The sequence below is a fragment of the Papaver somniferum genome, chromosome 10 (genome assembly GCF_003573695.1).
Source record: "Papaver somniferum cultivar HN1 chromosome 10, ASM357369v1, whole genome shotgun sequence".
NCBI classification, from domain to species: Eukaryota; Viridiplantae; Streptophyta; class Magnoliopsida; order Ranunculales; family Papaveraceae; genus Papaver; species Papaver somniferum.
Window position 1 is genome coordinate 48,696,412 of NC_039367.1, and position 16,464 is coordinate 48,712,875.

The 16,464-nt window shown below is 35.5% G+C and overlaps 1 long non-coding RNA gene across 6 annotated transcripts; it reads right to left on the bottom strand.

The window, feature by feature from the left end:
* Positions 1–4,691: 4,691 nt before the first annotated feature.
* On the bottom strand, positions 4,692–13,057 carry LOC113317870. 6 transcript variants are annotated; one of them, XR_003344071.1, is made up of 10 exons: positions 12,853–13,057; positions 12,312–12,680; positions 12,047–12,226; positions 11,918–11,962; positions 11,682–11,796; positions 7,892–11,477; positions 7,247–7,318; positions 5,855–5,975; positions 5,234–5,363; positions 4,692–4,874 (listed from the first exon to the last, which is right to left on the bottom strand). It is a non-coding gene; the product is annotated as an uncharacterized LOC113317870 (long non-coding RNA). The 6 variants fall into 6 exon arrangements; XR_003344070.1 differs by lacking the exon at positions 5,234–5,363; XR_003344072.1 differs by lacking the exons at positions 4,692–4,874; positions 5,234–5,363 and having other exon boundaries at positions 5,696–5,975; positions 7,892–8,086; positions 11,389–11,477.
* Between the last annotated feature and the right edge of the window lie 3,407 nt (positions 13,058–16,464).

Here is a 16,464-nt window from a genome sequence, read left to right on the forward strand (position 1 = left end):
TTTTGCAAACATTTCCATGTAAAAAGTTTTATTCTTTGTGAGGTAACCATTATCCAAAGACCCTGCCAAAATCTCTTGGTTTCAGTTGAGACTGATCTCAGAGGGTTAAGAAATTTAGCATATAGAGACTTGACTGAGAACTCTCCATTTTTGGTGAGCATCCATCTCAGTTTATCTCTTCTTAGTTTTCGATTGTTGGAGGAGTAAAGTCCGATGCTCAATATTTCAGTAACTAAAGAACTGTCAAAAAAAGAGTGTAGCAATGATTCATTCCACTCTTTTGTGTCATGATTGATCAAATCAGACACAAGTGTTATATTTGAAAATCTGGTAATTGAATTAGCCAGAGGTTGGTCCCTAGTGGGGATCCATTTATCATCCCAAAAGTTGATAGAAAAGCCATCTCCTACTTCCCAAAAACTATATTTCTTTATATGTTCAATTCCTTGTAGTATACATTTCCATATCCATGATGCTGAAGACTTCTTCTTTGAGTGTAAAGCACCAGTTTTTTTAAAGTATTTTCCTTTCAAAAATTTTGCCCATAAGTCATCTGGCCTGCTAACTAATCTCCATGATATCCTACTAATCATGGCTTGGTTAACTTTGTTAGCTTCTTTGAAACCCAAACCTCCCTGATTAATGGGGTTACATAGAAAATCAAAGGCTTTTATGTAAATGCCTTTAGAGTTAGTGTTTTTCCCCCACCAAAAATCTCTTTGGATATCATTTATTCTTTTTGTAATTTTTTTTGGTAAAAAAAAAACAACCCATACTGAAAATAGGCATGCTTGAGAGAATTGATTCGTTTAAAACAATTTTGATGGACTAAGAGAGAACTTTTGCTAACCATTGTTTAACTTTGTGTTCCATTTTTTCAATTATGTTTTCAAAAGATTTTAGTTTTGATCTATCTACAAAGAGAGGGACTCCTAGATGTGTGTCTCTGATGTTAATTCTCTTTATCTTCATAAGCCTAGTTATTATTCCCTGGTGTTTACAATGAACTTTCTTACTGAAGAATAATCCTGACTTAGTGAAGTTTATGACTTGATCTAAAGAGTCACTAAAGAGATTAATTGCATCTAAAAGGTTTTTGCAACTACCTAAATCAGCCTTGGTAAAGAGAAGTAGATCATCAGCAAAAAATAAGTGAGAAATGGGAGGGGATTTGGGAGTTAACTTTATTCCTGGAATCTGCTTAACTGTTTCCATATGGCAAAGTAACCTAGAGAAAACTTCCATACAGAGAATAAATAGATAGGGGGACAAAGGATCCCCCTGTCTGATCCCTCTAGATGGCTTAAACTCGGTACAAGGATTTCCATTAAGAAGAACGGAGATAGAAGAAGTTGAGATACACTGAAAAATCAGATCACACCAATGTTCCGAAAAACCAAAAGCTTGAAGGGTTTTAATCAAAAAAATACAGTTGATTCTATCAAAATCCTTAGACATATCTATCTTAGCTCCTATGTTTCCTGTTTTTCCTACTTTTCTTCGTAGAGTGAACAATCTCATGGGCTACTATGATATTGTCTGAGATTTATCTAGAGGATAAGAAAGCTGATTGCAGTGGAGAAATTATTTTTTCCAAAACCTTTTTGAATCTATTGGCCATAAGCTTAGCAATTACTTTATAAGGAGTGTTACAGAGACCTATTGTTCTGAAATCAGCAGTGGATTTTGGGTTTCTAATCTTAGGTATTAGAAATAAGAAGGTTTTGTTTAGGTCTTTATGAAGGTTTCGGTTTATAAAGAAATATTGAACTACAGCTATCATCTGATCTCCCACTATTCCCCGATTATGTTTAAAGAAACTTACCGGAAAACCATCTGGGCCCGGAGCTTTGTTAGGTTTCAATTTTCTAACTACATTCCAGATTTCCTCTGCATATGGGATAGCTGTGAGTTCCATGTTTTCTTCAGAAGTAAGGCAGGGTTTAACATAATTGAAAATTTCATCATTCATATTGCTAGAAGTTTCAGAAAAAAGGTCAGAGTAGTAGCTGTTTAAAACTTCCTCTATTTCCTCTCTTTTAGTGACAACCTTTCCAGAGCTATCTTGTATACAGTGTATATTATTTCTTTTCCTTCTCTTTAAAGTGGTCACATGAAAGAATTTAGTGTTCCTTTCTCCTAGAGCAATGGTGTTATTTCTAGATTGTTGTTTAGCTATTTCTTCTTGAGTGTCATACAGTTTTTCTAGCTCTAACATCTTCTTATTCACTAATTCAGTATTTGTAAGCTCTATAGGTTTGGCAGTTTGAAAGTCTATTTCCCTAAGTAACACCTTTATCTGTTTATTTGGTTTCCCAAATATATCCCTTTTCCAAGACCCCAAGTTTTCTCCTAACACTGCAATGTTTTTGACTAGCTTATCAGCTGAAGGTAGTTGTGATTCATTCCAAGAATGTTTAATGACTTCTAAACAGGTGGGTTCCTTAAGCCAAACATCATAGAATTTAAAGGTAGGAACAAGGCCAAAGTTTGCAGAGTTTAGAGTTAAACAAATAGGTCCATGATCTGAACCTATTGCCACCATATTTTCTAAAGATGCCTCATGGAATTCAATTGACCATTCAGCATTTGTCATAGCTCTATCAAGCCTCTGCTTGATGTTAGCTATGCATTTTCTTTTGTTACTCCAGGTAAAAATGTTACCTTTGAAGCCTAAATCTTCTAATCCTGTTCTATTCAAGAGATTTAACATGGGTTCTACTTTTTTCCTATCAAATGGCAGGCCTCCCTCTTTCTCGTCACTATTAAAGATGATGTTTAGATCTCCTATGACTAACCAAGGCATTGTGTTTAGATTTATCCTATGAGTTATTTCTTCTAAGTATCCCAAAATTTCTAGTTTATTTTCATGTTTTGGAGCTCCATAAAAACAAGTTAGTAATCATTATTTGGAATTGAAATTGTTTTTAACAATGACATTGATCATGTTAAGGTTCCGTTGAACCACTTCAAAGTGAAAGCCATCCACCCAAGCAATTGCTAGACCACCAGCTATTCCATCTGGGTCTACAATGTGGGTGTTTGGATAGAAACCTAAAACATTTCTCATCAAACTTCTCTGAGACTTGGTTTCAGATAAAAATAAAATGCCAGGTTTTTCAGAATTTTTTCAGAATTTAACAGCATGTGCAAGTGTTGTTGTGTCTTTTTTTGCCCACACCCTTGTGTGTTCCATGCTAATATTTTCATTATCAAGTTATGTACTAGAAAGAAAAATAATGTAATGTAACAACAACAAATTAAGAGTGCAATCAAAAGATAAGCTAATAATATGCCTGATTTTAAGATGATTAGGGGTTTTAAAAACATTAAGGAGAATTGAGGGAGAAAGTATGATGGTAATATGAAGCAGACTGTGATGAACGATGTGATATTACAGAATTTTGCGTACCTGGATTCCCTTGAGTTTTTTCAGATGGAGTAGTAGTAGAAAGCAGATCGATAGAGAGAACCAGAGTAGGGGTAGACAAAACCAGTCTTCAAGGGGGTGACATCAAATTAAAAGCCAATGTTTTATTTTTATTTTTACATTCAAAAGAGTATCAGGAAAGGATGTTCCCTAAAAGGTTTTAAATCGAAATTAAATCTGTGAAAAGGATGACGAAATATGGGTGAAGGAAATTTTATTTTATTTTTATTTTTTTGTCATGCATAAATTGAAACATGATAATACTTTGAGTTAAAATGAACAAAACCAAGTATACCCTAAAAAAAAAAAAAGTTAACTAGAGGAAAACCATGTCAAGATAAATTAGAGACAAAAAAAAAACACACATTGACTACAGTTTAAATCAAAGGATGATTTTTCCTTTTCTTTTTCTTTTTTCATATGGGTGGCCGGCCCTACTACTAAGCTTACATCAATGGTTTCCTTTCATGTTTTCTGGAGACACTCACGTGAGATACAAGAAGCCTAAATAAATGGGAAGGAAATACATGGGAAAACTAAAGTTTAAAGATTAAATTTTGTCATACCCCGGCGACTATTTCCGACATTTTAGCAAACATTTTAGAGAAGAAATGAAACTGAAACTATTTCGAACATTGTAGCAAACATTTTAGAGAAGAAATGAAACTGAAACGGCCATGACCAACGACCCTTGTTTGAATTTTTTCACTTTTACTATACTGAATTTTTTAATTTAACATTTTGACACTATGTTGCTTCCCAAATATTCGGAAGAACCAACCCCGAATTAACAACCGGAATCGAAATTCGCAGAAGAAATTCGAAAATTATCAAGAACACGGCCACTTGGTAAATTTTCAAGAACCAAAATTAAAAACTGAAATCAACAAAATCTCCCAAAGAATCGGGCAGAAACAGGGCTCACAAAGATGAATTAAAACAAGGGAAAAAAACGGTTCAGTCCAAACCCCCCAAAAAAAAAAACAGATTAGTCCACCTGATTCCAACTAGGAACAGATTAGTCCAAAATATGTATAAAGACGCTGCTGACTTCCACATGTGTTTCATAAAGCACACGTGCAACGAGTGGAAACTGTTTGTAACTGACAAATTCAACATGGACGTGACACGTCGAGCAATTTTAAAAAATATAAAAAATAATTAAAAACAATTTATCTTTTAAACCACTCATCCAAAATCGACAAACTTTATTTATATATTTGGAAAGCATTTTCCGAGAGCTAAAAAAGGAGTGCCCATATGACTATAATTTTCATTTAAAAAAAATTTAATTTACATTTGTGTGTACAATTATGTACACCGCTGCAAAGATCAAAAAAAATCCAAAATTCATGGTAGCCAGACTGCCACCCTAGTCCGCACATACTGAAAAAAAATATCAGCCATGCCAAGCTCCAGTTGGATAACATCCATAATAACCGGACTGCATCGAGGACAAAACAATGAACATAAGAAATCGCAGCTTGAAAAGAAAGTGATTATCCTTTGACCAACATCCACATAAGAAAACAAAGCAAAAAAAAAGATCAAAATAAAAAGTCAGTTTATGGTCAGAGACACAATTCATGTGGGCATTACTACACAAACTTAATATGGCTTCGAAATATCCCAGTACAATGATTCATTGCACTTTACTGAAAAGAAGATTACTAACATGCACAACAGATCAATCATACTCACACTCAGACCTACTTTTTCATGAGAAGTATATTGGTGCATCAATGTATTCATCCATGTGAAACATTCCTAAAACCAATCCTTCATAACCACAAACAAACCTACTTTTTCATTGAAAATACGCGGGTGTACCAATGTGTACACCCTGCAGAACATGCATATAATCGATCATTCATATTCACAATCGGGCACACTTTTTCATGGGAATTATACAGGTGCAGCAATGTGTACATCCCTGCAAAACATGTAGAAAAACGATCATTCATAACAACACACAAACCTACTTTTACATGGAAATAAAAGAGGTGCACCAATATGTACACCGCTTCAAAACATGCATTAAGATGATCATTCACAACCACACACAAACCTATTTTTTCACAGGAATTACTTCCTACAGGTGCGCCAATATGTACACCGTTGTAAAACAAGGGAATCTTACTTTTTCATAAGATTTACACAGGTGCACCAATATGTACACCCCTGTAAAACATGCACAACACCAATTATTCATTTTAACAATCAACAAGTGTACAACTACATTAACTATCTGCATGTGTATAATTATGTACACATTAAGAATCAATATATTATTTCATTAAACGAAGGTTGTACTTATCAAATTCAACTAAGAAAGCCTAAAGCACACAATCATATTATCAGTTAGGACCAATATTAAGGTAGGAATCATCAGGGGAACCAAAGTATACAACTAGAACAAATTACTTGCACCGTGTTGCATCATCTTGGGCTGCAAGCATAGCAACATTAGTTGGGAACTCATCTTTATCATCTTGTACAATTATATACACGCCTACCAAATGATCCGGTCTTTCCATATCTCCCCCTGAGTTAACACCACATATCATATTAAAGATGTAAACAGAAAATAACAATTAAATCTAAAATAAAAGATTCTTGTATAGTAAGAAGCATGTTTACAACTATGTACACATTAATGAGGACAAATGCACAAAATAAAGCTATATACCTATAAAGAAGCAAGAGGAGCATCTAGTGTTTCCCCTAAATGCAAACTCAATTCCACCAAATTAATGGCAACTGAAACAGTCGTAGTATCCCACTTTTCACTGTTCCCCACTTCAAACTAAGCAGATGACCCAGTGGGAGATAAAGGTCCGTTTATCATTGTAATATGGTATATCAACTAAACGGGTGTATAACTATGTGCACGTTAATGATCAACAGGTGTACAACTACGTGCACATTAAAAATTAACATGTGTATAATAATGTACACATTAAGACTCAGTGTGTGTACAACTATGTGCGCATTAACAATTTAATAGAAAATGTGTACAATCTGTTAAGGCAAGTGTTTAAGAATCACAAAGTATTCAAGATAATACAGTAACACTAACTTAGGTCAGTTTGCCTCAAAAACAATCGTCACCTGATTCTCACAGAATTCTTTGTTAGTCATATATGACACGTTAATAACGTGGTATAGTGTCGTCATCTAACACTAGAGAAATGACTACTGGCAAGTCCCAATATGCTCAACTAAAGTACTTCATCGTGTTAGATCTTTCAAGTACATTATATTACTACCGTGTAGCTACTTGAGCATTTTCAAAATACATCGGGAAAACAAAACCAACCAAGCCAGAAAAACTGAAAAGACAAAAGGTTTAATCATATACAAATTCAAGAAAAAAAGAAAAGAAAAGAAAAGAGAATTATTGGTACAAAGAGAATGACCACAAACTGAAACAAATACACACACAATAATCTCTACACCTACTATAGCTCAAAAAAATTCAAAACATAGTCAAAAGAAGAACAAAATGTAACTAATAAAACAAAGTAATAAACTTAAATCCCCCTGACCTCTGCAAGTCATTAAATTAAACAAAGTGTAACTAATAAAATCTAAGACCAGCCAAGCAACTAAAGCATTATGGAAGAGAATTATTTGGGGTTTCTACGTGAATGTCTATACCATCATGATTGTTTTTCAAACTTGCAAACGCAACACAACTACGTAAAAATATATTATATCAAACACTTTGAAATTGAGCGATAATTTCCAGTTAAGTAGCTATAATCACCTTCTAGATTTTATCAAATGAATGCATAAATATTGGCTTACTAATACCTCATGGAATTTCCAGATGCTTCAGTTCACTTTCGGATGCTTTCAAATCAGGGATTCCTTATTATTTCACACCTGAAAAAAAAAATGAAATAGCAAATAAAGATTCATTAGATACCTCTTTATAATTTTTTTAAAAAATTTCAGCATACCTAGTGGCTTCTCCATGCATTCCTAATTGATCTGCACATGTGTGCCATTAGTCACTACTTATTACCAAAATTATATGATTAAAAAGGGATAATCTAGATCTAAACTCTACAGTCTAATGCTAAATTCTTTGCTCATTCACATTTATAATGATTTTCAGATGTAGATGGCACTGAGAGCAACGAGCACATGGGGGTACTTCATTTCCAAGTACATTACTACATGCAAGGTTCATAATTAGGATCTAAAAACAATATCAATTAAGTTAATTTACAAATGCTTTTAAATTAGGGATTTATGATAGTGTTGATGCCAATTATATATGTGAAGATTGAGATCTAGTTGATTTTGACAGAGAAATTATAAATCAGATGAGACTAAATTCACAATATATTAGAAATTGAAAGAAGAAATTAACAAAACAATGACAAAAACAATTCTAGAACACATAAAAAGTAAATCAGAACCTAGAAGAGCTGAATTAAATATAGAACTTACTTTTATTAACAGATGCAATCGTATCTTCTTCGTTCATCTCTTTCGGTTAGTTGTAACTAAAATCACTCTTGAGATTTACATATCAGCGAAATTAAACAACACGAAGAATATGAGATTTCCATCAACTGAATGATAGATTGAGGGCTAAAGGGAGTAGAATAAACTAAATCAGAGATTTCCATGAACATATCAAACCTAGAAAATTGAAGAAGAAGAAATCAATCAAATAAACATTAAATGAAAACATCAAAATGCTAACTTGAAGTACGAATCTCAGCTGCAAAAAACAACACTAAATTGGACCTGTCTCTATTTCTCTCTCCGAAAAATCTAAGATCTAAAAAAATGAACAAGAAAACATCAGAGGGTAATTATGGAAGAAAAAATTGCATTTTCTAAACCGGCTAAAATTTGGACCAACTCGTAGAAATCTGGACTAAACCGTTGGACAGGAGGATTTTTTGGACTAGAGAGTACTAGGCCTGAGATGAGTGGACTAAAGCGTCCCAAGCCCAGTAACTTTGGGACTAAACGTCAATTTCTACTTAAAAAAAAAAACCTAATTGGGCCACCTCGTCTAAAATCCATCCTTTCTAAGTTTTTCTAATACTTCCGCAATCTCCCGTTTTCTAGATCTATATGTTAACTCCCAGACTCCAAACATTCGATGAAAGGATCTACTAAATTGAATAACTAATTGCAAGAGAATACATTAAATTAGAATCATGAAGAAAATACTACAGATACTCTAATCTCTTCCCCCATCTCAAAAGTAATTGTCTACAGCTTTCTACCCAAAATTTTTCAGGGACTCAAAGCTCTGTTGGTTGTTGACCCATTTCTATCTTGAAGGAGAGAAGAGCAACACAAGCTTAAAAATTAATTGATTTAAATTTTAAGAACACCCACTAAGGGAAATAAGGAAGAGAAGTTTAAATTAACAAGATCGGCAGCTTTCTACCCATAGTGTATCAGGGTCTCAAAGCTTAGAGATGATTAACGACTAAAAAAAATGAAGCAGGCAAGAAACAAGAAGCACAAGCACAGATAGGACTTAAAACAAACAACAGGCAGGCAAGGGAATTACCATGTTCTTTCTCGATCTCAAAAAAAATGGTCGGCTGCTTTCTACCCGTAGTGAAACAGGGTCTCAAAGCCTAGAGATGAGATTCGACCATTTTAATCTTAGAGAAGAGACAAGCAACATCAACAGATAGAGGATTCAAATTAAGAAAAAAAAACGAAGAAATAACAAGCAAGGGTAACAAGTAAGAAAATCCCTTCAACCATTAACAAAAAACACGGAAGGAAATCCCCCCTAGTTTGATTCCCTTCCTCCCTTATTATTGATCGATCTGCTTCTCCGCTAACTCCTTCCTACTTTTCCAAGAGAACCAGTTTAGGATAACTACTCCATAAGATTGATTTTCGCACATAGGAATTTGATACAAAATACTTTGGCACAACTACCTTTCCGTATGACAGATATTCGTACGATAAATCCATATAATAAAACTTCAAAAAATCTAACCACGTACAAAAAAGTTACATAGTGCTTTTAATTGTGAAAGAAAAATCCAGGGGAACAAACTAAGGGACAAAATGGAAACTATTGAAGGCTGAAATTGTTAAGAAGTTGTTGCTCAATGTACAAAGTAACACAGTGACAATCACAACTCAAAAGCGCACCAAAGGACTGCATTCCAATTCCAAATTTCAAAGTCTCCGCAAGGTTCCATTCATGTCAACCACCTTTCCACTGAATAACTGACACATTTCATACAAAAAAATTACTTCCTTTCCGGAAGTGCATAAATCGAATCTTTCTATCTTTCTAAGCCTTAGCTTCAAGGATGGATTCTTAAAAATTTTAACAATGGTGTGCCAAACCCCTAGAAAAAAGTATTTACCCTTGAAAGAGTGCTCCTTTGCTAAACTCCATCTAAAGCCACCTTTTACCAAGGATAAAAAATCTACCATAGCACACCAAACCATACTGTAATAAACACCAACCACTATCTAATTCTCCTCAGATCTTCTGTATCTTAAATTCTCAGCATATAATTTGGTATTTAAAGGATTGCAGACGATTCTAAATCTCACTTGTCAAAAAAAATTCACATGGTAGTACTCTTTCTGTTGGTAGGGATCTGCTAGAAACTTGGGAGCAACTCCACTAAAAACGGATTCCATATATGAATCAGGAGGGTTTGTACGTACATAATTTACTGATGTGAGCTAAAGTAGGTTTAGCACCATACCCGGTGCTTATATTGAAAGAACGGTTCCTATGAAAGAGCAATCTACCAATTCTGACCACGAATGTTGCCCATGTCTGTCATAAATCCCCTACCCTTCTCAAACTGATAAGAAGTTGTACATAATTTACGGTGTACATATGATAATTGATGCATAGCAAGAAAAATCAAACTGACTGAACCTCTTGAAAAATCACATACCCCATGTTGGGAAGTTCATCTTAGGTGGGTACTAATTAAGAGTCAGTGCATAAACAAAGAAGAAAATAGGCAAGCATTCCCTAAAGAAAAGGAACTAAACAAATACAGTTTTATACTACAGGTATTCAAATAAATTAGAATCTTGAGTAACAAACCATTTTCTCAATTCCTCCCTTCTTTCTTTTAGGTGCAGAAGTTAGTCAATCAATTAGCCAATCCACCATCGACAATACAAACAAATCAGAGAAACATGTACGTATTGCACATATGTTCTCCAGTACACTAAGATATAACAATTAGCTTACACTTTTGAGAAAATAAAACTTCCTGACATCCAGAAACTTCAAACTAAAATCGCACTATAAAGAGTATCAAACCCAAAAAATGCATACACCCATTATCTTATTGGGCAACAGTTACTACTATGAAACATACATAATGTTAGTCAAATAGAGATGCACTTAAAATTTGATTAAAACTATCTAGCTGTCAATGGGAAACTTTTGGTTATTCTATAACTAAATTTGTACTGTTACAAAATCATGGTCATTGCGGAAACTAATTTTAAAAGATAAAAACGCATAGGTGCAGGCTTGTTTACATAAATAAATTCCATACCTAGTGACGCTTTACCAAGCAACTGCTTTTCCATACATATTTCCAATACCTTTCTTTACAAAAGAAGTGTTTAATTGAACTTTCATATTTGGAAAACAATAAAAGTAAACTCTCGGTGATTTCAAATTAGCACCATCACACCATGTAAAGACAATTAGCTATTTAGAAATACTGGTGAATGAATCACAATCACATCTTTCTAATGACTTATATGTCGACGTTCATGCATTTCTGGTCCTGGAAGTTTCAAATAGGAGTCCATGCATTTCTGGTCCTGGAAGTTTCAAATAGGAGTCCACAAAGATATGAATGTGTGCCCTATGTGTACATCTATCTAGATAGCAAAAGAAAAAGCAAAATCCTACTTTTTTGCTAGAGATAATTCAACATAATCCCATGCATTAGTTAGCAAATGGTTACCTTTAGAATGAGCTTTCGAGCTGCACATACGAATAGCTACCCTTTTTTTCTCCAAGAGGCTGAATACGCTTGTTATTAAAGCTACCTGCCTGAAAATATGTTTAACAAAGGTATCATTGCATACCAAAAGTGAAATTTGATTCGTGCTTAACATAAAGAAACATAAACTCCACAAGTGTGTTAAATTGCTCTGCAAAACATATGTTCTAGTATCCAAAGGAAATTAACGCTAAGGTATCCAATCACCAAGGAATAAAAGTTTAATAACTGAGTGGTAGAATTTGTATCTGTACATATTGCAATGTCCATCTTTCGCAAACAAAAATGTTGGATCTTCACTGGCTGAATTCCTATGTTGAGCTTTAACCGCACCCTCACGCTTCCAGCACTTGAATGACCAATACAATCCTGCTTCCAAATCCCCCTTTTAATCCTTGAATATAACATTGATAGAAATAACTTGATCTACTCAAGTCTAGTAAAGTATCGTATGAACCTAAAATATTAACCCTTGAGAACATAGATTTACCTGCAACCTTAGATGCGACTGCTCGCATTCCTTGACCTCCAAGAACTGAAACCATAGCATAACCTTATTTAACTCTCCACAGATAAGTTATGCCTTATTAATCGAAGCGAAATGGGTGAAGAATATTACCAAGAAAGTGATTCCTTTTGCATAAAAGTATTTTGATTCTATATGAACGGTACCCATATTGAATGCCGGTGTCTCACTCCTATCAACATCTTTATCAGAAGCTATTACCGTGCCATGAAATTGTAGAGCATTTCTATACATACACATCATGGATTAGTTTTCGGCACTAACACCCTCCCCCTGCAATCAAAAACCCAAAATGTCAGAAACTTCTAGAGAAATACTTTAATGAATAAGAAATTCGTTTTTAGATTATATCACTAACCTCTAAATTCCAAGAACGTTTCATATCTTGACTCTTTGATTATTAAAATGTAGACTGATATCAATAGCACCTTGCACCGTGAAAGGATCCCTTGATCCAAAACATAATTACACGACCACTATTATCTCTACCGGTTATATCAACTCTGATATCTATCCAAGTACATACCGTGGTTCCCAAATTAAGAATAGTTTGTAGAAAAACCAAAATTTAAATAATTTGAACTAAGAATTCCATCACGTTATGATATGTTCGTGGAGAACTGTGCGTGGCTTCTTTTTCTTCTTCTTCGTACATCGAAAATCACTTATATAAGATTGCGTTCGAATTTCTTCTAAACCCATTGTCAACCGCAAGGATGTTGTTTACCTGCAATAAGAGAGAAAGTAAATCTGAAATTAAGAGAGTTAGGGCTGGTTTAAGAGGATAATAATGGTTATAGGTTTGTCTTTCTGGAAAGTAAATATGAAATTATCATACAAATAATTAATCAAAAATTGGATTTTCAGGAATCAGAGAACTAAGGCTCACAAAATCATACCCGTAATTTTAGTTTTGTTCAAACAAAATTCTGATTGATCTTCATTGGGAACTAAACCAAAACTCCAAATAATGGAAGACACCCCATGATTAACAAATTATTCCTCAAAAACTGAACTTGTGTGTTCCATGCTTAATTATTAAAGGCAGGAAGAGAAAAAATTGAATATCAGGCATGCGGCGGTGGATAAGGAAGAATTTGGGGGTGAAGGGGATAGAGAACGATTTAGCGCACACGGTTGCTCATTTCTTATTCTCAAAACTAAGGCACACGTGCAGAAGAAGGGTTTGGTTTAGAAAACCACGGCCATGGATTTATCTATGCCAAAGACAAATTTGGACCATCACTTACACAGGCTAACTTAGCCAAATTGTGCTTTAGGCTAACCCCTATGGGCTAAATTGGAGTGCTAGATTGGCCAAAAAGTGTTGCAAATCAAAAAATAAGTGTTGGAAAAAAGTTGACAGTGATAGTTGATAGTTCTCTCACCTAGCAAGTGCTCGCAGTCCAACTATCAGCGAGATTGAAACGCCGAACCGTTCGGCGTTATATGGTGGTCCTGCTGCTAATCTAGCTGCTAGATTATCCATTCCATAGGACTTAGGAGGTTGCCCATGCTTACGTGGATGGCCAATCTAGCAGCTAGATATCTAGCCCATAGGACTAAGCCTTATACTCTTGATTTAATTCTCACATTTCCAGCAATCAATATTCTGATCTATATTAATGTTTGGTCCTGCTACCAACATTTTTGCTCGACTGAGCAACATGGTTCGAACGGACGACCATCCAATATTTCTGATTTCTACTTTGTCATTCGATCGCTCATGATATATTAGATCAGAAACGAGCATTCTGTATAATTCAACAATATCTTTGATTTCTTGTCGAATACTCGACGTATCAAAATAAGTCCTTGATCGAGCAATCACATCGGACGCTCGATCCAAATATCATTATTACTTCGACTGGTAAACTGATATATCACAATTCATCAAGACTCAACGTCTTTCCATTACTGTGTCCTAGCAAACACCTTATGATCAATCCATGAGTCTTAGAGCATACCACATCCGTTCGTTATACTCGACTCATCAAGACTAAGACTCATCGTCTAGTCAAGTCAACAATTGACTAATTAAATACACGTCTGCCATGCAGACTCCATATTCGTGAGACATCAATCACGTCACATGGTGGATAATCACTAGGGTTTTGGTCTAGCGGCCTACGACATGTGTGTATACCCACGATGAGAAATGTGAGTAAGTAGTGCAAGCGGTTAAGGAAGTTAGCAAAGTAGTAGATGGACAATCAACCAAGTCTCCGCACGACATGAAACTGGTTTACCCGGTCCACATTCCCACTCTTTCACTCCAGCAACCGTCACACTTACTGGGATCAATGTGTCTACTATTCTTGCAATATAAATAAGTTTCTGAATCCACGATTGAACAACCAAGAATCATCTGGTAACAACAATTTCGACCAACAAGAAATTATCGCTCAATCGATCAAAGCTTATCTTCGAACTCAACAGTTCATCAACTTGCAGAAATTGTCAACACATTTACAATCCTTGGTCATCATTGATCTCACATACACTTCTCAGCTTCCCTCCTATAGATCGACCATCTTCCCTATTTGTGACCGAATTGACTCTGGAACGGCCATTATCTTGGTTAGGCCGAAGTCCTACAAATTGATCTCTCAAACTCAAAGCACTCATGTGCAGTGCATCTGTTTGAAAAAGGTTTAGGCAATTTTCTCGGTCGAGGAGTCTCCGTCCGCACGCTCGAGTCTCCGTTTTCCTAAAAAACCAGCAAATCGTTTTTCCCCATCAAGAAATTGGCGACCATAGTGGGAGATTAATCTCTCGGTTGCAATCCCAATTCGTCAAAATGGTTGATCTTAGGTCAGGTTAAGTTACAAATCCTAACCCAAATGGATTATCAACAATGGCGGTACTTCAGAAACTACTCCGGCTTCCAACAACGACGCTACTGGTACTACCCCTCCTAAAACCAACATTGGAAATAATTCTCTCTTCGGCCGATCTCCTGAAGAAATCAGAGAAAATCCACCTACCATAGCTGATCTCATGAAGGTTCAGGAAGTTCTCGCCAAGAATTAGACATGGATGTAACACAAAAAGAGTTGTGCACTTATCTCAAGATTCTCACGGACAGACTGTCGTCCGAGCAAGCTCAGTCCCAACGTGAAAAAGGAAACGCCAAGGAAGTATCCTCGGTTGCTGATCCTAACACCTCCCCAATCCAGTTTTCGGAAGATGATGAAGTTGCTGCTGACAACCAACCAGCGAAGGAACCATCAAATTTCATCACTCGTGAAGATTTGGAGCATCTCTTGGAGAATCGTGGAAAAGATAAAACGTCCTCTATCCATCGTCATCAACCTACATACCCTGCTGCTACACAGAGAATTCCTTTTCTGAAGGGTTACACTTCTCCAACGTTCACACTCTATAATGGAACGGGAAATGCTCGAGAACATGTTTATCGATTCCTGGAATCATTGGGTGAACATGAGCACAATCATGTTGTTCATCTTAAAGAATTTTCAAAATCTTTGATCGGATGAGCATATACCTGGTATAATAACATCGCGCCAGGAAGCATCACCAGTTGGGGAGAAATGATTAATGCTTTCTACCGGAAATACTTCTTCGTTTCGAAACAAGTTACTCTCTCAGATCTGGGAAGGATATTTCAGAAGAATAATGAACATCTGAACGACTATGTGAAAAGATTCAGAGTCCAACCTTTGGATTGTCACGATCCAAATGTCACTGAACAACAACTTGTAGACTTGTGCATTAACGTAATGATCCCGGTCTACAGAGCTTTACTGGATAATATTCGATTCCAAACTTTCTCAGAGCTTCATCAAGAAGCCAAACGGTCAGCGACCACTGCTCCGGCATTACTGGAAAGGGAAAAAGTTACAAAAGTCAAGGAACCTCGTGAAACTCGTGGCAGCTGACGTCTGGTCAACAAAAAATATAATCTCCAGCCTTCCACAAACGTTGTTGTTGAAGGGAGCAAAAGGAAATCCGAGGCACAACAGCACAAGCACGCTTCTCCAACATCCCATGCTCCTCCGAAAGCGCAAAGAAAGGATAACCAATCCTGCACAAACCTCGACCCAGTATCAACAAACGGGGAAATTATTAGATCATTGCTCGGTTGAACCCACTAGGGTTGGTATGTCAAGTTAATTTTCAAATTTAGTTGCCAAAACATATTCTTGATTTAGTATATTGAAGTTAGTTTCAGACTAAATTAGGTCTAAGAAGTATAATCGAAGCTATCCTTGAAGGATGAAGACTGAAGACTACAAGAAGACATCAACAAGGACTTCATCAACAAAGGTATATGGTGATTGATTTCATTTGAATTCTTGTTCATTTCTACCTTTCTAATCTATCGAAACAAATGCTCACTCTATGGAACAATTCCTATGACGATGAAAGTACAATTATGTATATACTCGAGGTTATTTGAGCCATGACTTTTGTGACAATAACATTTATCCCTGGAAATGTTCTCATGTTATAGTGAATGAGCTTACAAATTCAACGAGCCAAGAATC